The sequence below is a fragment of the Heptranchias perlo genome, chromosome 40, assembly GCF_035084215.1.
Source record: "Heptranchias perlo isolate sHepPer1 chromosome 40, sHepPer1.hap1, whole genome shotgun sequence".
NCBI lineage: Eukaryota > Metazoa > Chordata > Chondrichthyes > Hexanchiformes > Hexanchidae > Heptranchias > Heptranchias perlo.
In genome coordinates this window covers 7,337,334-7,343,333 of record NC_090364.1, presented here as the reverse complement: position 1 = coordinate 7,343,333, position 6,000 = coordinate 7,337,334, and the positions used below count along the sequence as shown (strand labels likewise).

At 47.5% G+C, this 6,000-nt stretch overlaps 1 protein-coding gene across 3 annotated transcripts in view; it reads left to right on the top strand.

The window, feature by feature from the left end:
* Positions 1–4,278: 4,278 nt before the first annotated feature.
* The window catches only part of med25 (mediator complex subunit 25), a 42,827-nt gene continuing 41,105 nt past the window's right edge, over positions 4,279–6,000 (top strand). For all 3 annotated transcript variants that reach the window (XM_067974504.1, XM_067974505.1, XM_067974503.1), the window contains exon 1: positions 4,279–4,438. The gene's annotated coding sequence lies outside the window, so the exon portion shown is untranslated. The remainder of the gene's footprint in view (positions 4,439–6,000) is intronic.

The following is a 6,000-nucleotide window of genomic DNA, read 5'->3' as shown; positions in this document are numbered from 1 at the left end:
TAATGTTCCATTCTTTCAAGAGCACAAATAATTATAGGGAAAGGAAAGAAAGAACTTGCATTTATATAGCGCCTTTCACGGCCTCAGGATGTCCCAAAGCGCTTTTCAGCCAATGAAGTACTTTTTGAAGTGTGGTCACTGTTGTTATGTAGGAGACGTGGCAACCAATTTGCGCACAGCAAGATCCCACAAACAGCAATGTGATAATGACCAGATAATCCGTTTTAGCTGTTGGTTGAGGGATAAATCTTAGCCAGGACACCGGGTAGAACTCCCCTGCTCTTCTTCAAATAGTGCCGTGGGATCTTTTACGTCCACCTGAGAGGGCAGACGGGGCCTCGGTTTAGCGTCTCTTCCGAAAGACAGCACCTCCGACAGTGCAGCACTCCCTCGCTACTCCACTGGGAGTGAAAGCCTGCGTTATATGCTCAAGTCTCTGGAGTGGGATTTGAACCCATGACCTCTTCGCCCACTGAGCCGCAGCTGGCACCTGATAATCCATTCCGTTCTCAAAATCTCAAGATTGTGTTTCCATTTTTCCTTTTGATTCTTGTAAGGTGCCAAAGCATCCGGCGCCTTGCTGAGACCTACAGACCTGGAAGCTTTGATCCCCCTCCCACTTTGTGCGGAATCCCCAGAGCTCAGCTGGGTTGGCGCAGGGCCGGTCACCTTTAGCCTCAACGCCTGCTAATTTATGGAGGTTAAAAAAAAAGAGAATCAGCCAAGGCACCCTGTCCGATGACCCCCTGATGGTAAATGCCTGTCTGTAGATGTCAGGTAAGGACAGGATTGGACTTTACTTTGATGCTGCCCCTCAGTTGAAGAACCTGCTGACATCCAGTGTTAAAGCTCATACATGAACAATGGCCACTTGAACAAGGATTATGTTTGTGCATCTAAAATGTGAAAAGGCCAGAGGGGCCCATCGGTGCTCTAGGGGTTGCCAACCCTCCAGGAATTGAAGTTTAATTCCTGGACACTTGCTGCGAGCAAACACAAATCACAGGGGAATTACATTTTTTTTTCATTTTGTTTGAACACTTTCATTTATTAGTTCCACAAATATTAGCGATGGGGGAGAAAAAAGGCTGTTTGACCAGGCGGGGTGGTTAGAGGCAGGAGGTCATGTGATGAAACCTCCAGGAATATGCCCAACCACAGTTGGCAACCCGAATGTGCCCGGCCTTCAGCTGATTTCATCCCCAAATACTTGCCCTACACCTCTTGGAAGAGGCCATTGCAGACAATTCAGGAGTCTTCTGGCAAAATATTTCTCTCCAATCTCTCATGGGCGATCAGGAAATAAAAAAGCTGGCATCAGTAAAAGTGACCATGAAAGTGTCGGATTGTCATTAAAAACCCAACTGGTTCGCTCATGCCCTTTTGGGGAAGGAAACCAGCCGTCCTTACCCGCTCTGTGCTATATGTGACTCCAGTCCCACACCAACAGTTAAGTGTGATGTGGAGATGCCGGTGATGGACTGGGGAGGACAAATGTAAGGAGTCGCACGACACCAGGTTATAGTCCAACAGCTTTATTTCAAATCACAAGCTTTCGGAGCTTTGCTCCTTCGTCAGGTGAAGTGAGGAGATGCATTTAGGCACAGCACATATAGTGAGAGAACAATGCCTGGTGATTACAGATAATCTTTCTAACTGCCCTTTATCACACCTCGGCAGAGAGATAATAACAGCAAACAAATAACCTGTTTGAACACTCCTTTGATTGCTGTGATTATCTCTCTGCCGAGGTGTGATAACGGGCAGTTGGAAAGATTATCTGTAATCACCAGGCATTGTTCTCTGACTATATATGCTATACCTTTATGGAATCCTACACTCACCCGACGAAGGAGGAAGCCTCCGAAAGCTTGTGATTTCAAATAAAGCTGTTGGACTATAACCTGGTGTTGTGCGGCTCCTAACAGTTAACTGCCCTCTGAAGTCGTATCAAACCGCTACCTGACGATTCAAGAAGAAGGCCCACCGCCACCTTCTGAGGGCAACTAGGGATGGGCAATAAAATGCCGGCCTTGCCAGCGACGCCCAGATCCCAGGAATTAATAAATAAAAGGCTACCCCGCCCCCGCCCCCCAACAAAGCCCAAACTATTAATTATATTCCAGGATTCTCACTTTCCTATTTTTTGCAGAAGTCCGTCCATCACCTTCTTGAAGGACTGACATGTCAGAGGGCAACTGGCACCTATAGAATTGCAACCCAGCCATCAGCCCACATCTTCAGGAGAGGGAGGGAGGCAATTGATGAAGGGAAGAGATGAAAAAAAGATGTCAAAGCAGACACTTGTGGTTCCTTTCTGTTTTCTCCTTACACTGTATATTTTATTAAACTTTTAAGATAGTTTGGATAACGTAAATTTCAAATAAAATGTGTAACCTCCATTACAATGTACTGTACAGCAATCAGAAATAAATGAGTCTTGTGTTTGTACAACAATGTTTTACTTATATTTTATTGGCAGACTTCTATTTTTGTTCCCCTGGTTTTTTTTTTAGCCTTACTAATTCAGGCTGTCAACTCCAGTAGCCAGCCACAAGGAAATGGCCTGCTGGAACACTCGAGTGGTTCAATGGGTAAAATGCTGCTTGGTGTGGGACTGAGCCACACAGACCAGGAAGATCCCAGTGCAATCCTCAGAGAGCAATGTAGCTTGGTCTCGATGTAGTGTAACATTCAGGGAAAAATAAACCCCAATATGATCTTCTCAACATAGATTGGTGTAGTTTGACATATTTCGCTCTTAAAAAAATTAACAGCTCCAATATTTAGATGGCTTTGTGGTGTGCCTTATCCCTTTTAATCTTAAAACTCACCTTCTCACTCCTAATATTTCCCATTGCTGACAGCTCTGATAATTTGAATCAAGATACACTCTTGTCCCTATGAGGGGTTAGCCTTTAATCTGAATAATGGAAACAGAAAGTGATGGTATGATAAATGTACGAGAGATCAAGATTTGTTATGATGAAGGATTGTTTCCGAGACGTTAATCTGTCTTTCTCATTCAGATGCTGTCACTGGGGATCTGGGGTGGAGAGTGTTGCACGGAGCAGTACCGTCCAATAGGTTTTTAAGTCACTTCATGGACTCCCAGATCACCTGTAACTTTTGCGGCCTGGATGAGTCCGTGTTCCACATTTTTGTTGAGTGTGAGAGGTTGCAGACCCTCTTCCATTATTTGAAGAGGCCGCTCCTCAACTTTTGGCTCCACTTTAGTCCCACGCTCCTGATCTTTGTCCGCCCGGTGCGGAGGGGGGCAGGCAAGCCCTCTGCACCAGGGTCTGCTCCTGAATCCACAGGTCCAGGTTGGACCCTGCCCATGGGGGCGGTCACTCTGGCTTTCTCTCTTCCACGGTCTTGTCTGCGCTGGGGTGGCCCTGGTGAAGGAGCACGCTGGTACACTTGAGGCCGTCCACGGCCGGTGGGCACCGTAGGGACTGGATGGCATAGTGGTTAATAGTAATAACATTATTATTTAAGTTTTCAAGTTCCCTTTGTTTTGTTTTGGATTAAGTTCCTTATTAGTTGCACCCCTTTAAAAGAGAGGGGAGGTCATTTTTGTTTGATTTTTGTTCGGTTACTCAGGGGCAACCCAGTGTCTCCTGAGGGGTTCATTCAGGTCCTGACAGACGTGTTTTCAGTGCCTGATGGATTTTCTCTTTAAAATCCCGGAAGCAGGTCACAATTGCAATGGCGGCCAAGATGGCGTCTCTCTGTGACGTCAGCAGAAAGCGCTCTATCAATTCCTCGCACGGGGGCGTGGCTCTTCCACGTGACGAGGGTGCGTGAAGCCGGTGAGTGGGGGGGAGCGGGGCCCTCTCACGTGACGCGAGCGTGTGACGCTCCGGGGAGGGAGGTGTGGCTCTGTCACGTGATGCGGGTGTGTGAAGTCCCGGGGAGGGAGGTGTGGCTCCGTCACGTGATGCGGGTGTGTGAAGCCCCGGTGAGGGAGGCGCGGCTCTGTCACGTGATGCGGGTGTGCGAAGCCCCAGGGGAGGGAGGCGCGGCTCTGTCACGTGATGCGGGTGTGCGAAGCCCCAGGGGAGGGAGGCGCGGCTCTGTCACGTGATGCGGGTGTGCGAAGCCCCAGGGGAGGGAGGCGCGGCTCTGTCACGTGATGCGGGTGTGCGAGGCCCCAGGGGAGGGAGGCGCGGCTCTGTCACGTGATGCGGGTGTGCGAAGCCCCAGGGGAGGGAGGCGCGGCTCTGTCACGTGATGCGGGTCAGTGAAGCCGGAGTGGGGCGGGCGGGCAGGCGGGCGGAGGAGTCGTGGTAACCGGGCGCTCGAGCCGCTTTGCTTCAGGGGCCTGGTGGAACAGGCTGCGTGAAGTGAAGGAAATAAAAGATCCAGAGAAAGGGGTTTAAATTCCTTCCAGTTCATTCACTGCGATGTGGAAAGGTGTCCCAGGGCCAGCGAGGTTGGTTTATAATTTAAATGGTGAACCTCTCTTGTGCTAATTGTTGAGGTGAAATGGGGACTGTTTCAGAGGAGGAACCATTACTGCAGAGTAGTTATTTACAGAAAGGAAAGTGATTCGAACATTAATGTTATTAATATTTTGAGGGGAAATTACTTACATTTTGTATTGTTTTGCATGAAATTTGCTATTGATTTTTCTTTGTGCTTTTAGTTAAAACTTTTTAATTGTCAAATGGATAGTATGTTTACTACATAGAATCTTACAGTACAGAAGGAGGCCATTCGGCCCATCGTGCCTGTGCCAACTCTTTTGAAAGAGCTGTCCAATTAGTCCCACTCCCCGGCTCTTTCCCCACAGCTATGTTTTCTACACCCTAGTTGATCTTCGGCGGCGGTACACACAGAGGGAGTCAAGAATGAGTGTTGCTTCAGGTTTCGAGGCTGGAGGATAATTGTTGCAGGATGTGCAAATGTATTTCAGTCCCTGTTTTAAAAGTCATGCACTCTTGTCCTTATTTTTATATTTTCATTATGGGGCTCTGGGCAGTACTCTGAGTCAGAAGATTGTGGGTTCAAGCCCCACTCCAGAGACTTGAGCCCATAATCTAGGTTGACGCTCCCAGTGCAGTACTGAGGGAGTGCTGCACTGTCGGAGATGCTGTCTTTCGGATGAATGTTAAACCGAGGCACTGTCTGCCCTCTCAGTTAGATGTAAAAGATCCCATAGCATTATTTTGAAGCAGACCAGGGGAGTTCTATCCTGTGTCCTGTCCCTCAACCAACATCACTAAAACTGATTATCTGGTCATGATCTCATTTTTTTTTGTGGGAGCTTGCTGTGTGCAAATTGCCTGCCACGTTTCCTGTAATGCAACAGTGACTGCTCTTCAAAAAGTACTTCATTGGCTGCAAAGCGCTTTGGGACATCCTGAGATTGAGAAAGGTGCTGTCTAAATGCAAGTTTCTCTTTATGTGCAATTATAATGGAAACTGCCTATGTAAACTCGTCACACGTTAACGCCACTCCTGCCGCTGGTGATGACACGGTGCCGCCACTCGTAGAGCGTGACGATAGCATGACAAACTTTTGTATGCAGTTCTCTTTTATAAATGGGACATAGAAATGTAGAATGGAAAAGGTTGACAGGAAATATATGCAGATGCATATATTAAATATTATTGATATCAAATTAATATCTATTAATGTCTTTGTATAATTTTCTTTTCCAATCAGGAGAGTCTTTACACTGAAGGCACCCTGTCTCAGTATATTGGCTGAAAAGATTTTAAGCCATTTTTGTATGGGTGTCTCATTTTGAAATCAAACGCATCTTGCAAAATTATTTTTTTATCCTTCCGCCCGCCCCCACCCCGTAAGATGCTGGCTGTTTTTGGGTTATACGTACCCCTGTGCACGTTGACCTACATTGGCTCCCGATTCGGCAGTGGCTCGATTTTAAAATTCTCATCCGTGTTTTCACCCCCTTCCCTATCTCTGTAACCTCCTCCAGCCCTACAACCCTCCGAGATCTCTGCGCTCCTCCACTTCGGGCCTCTTGC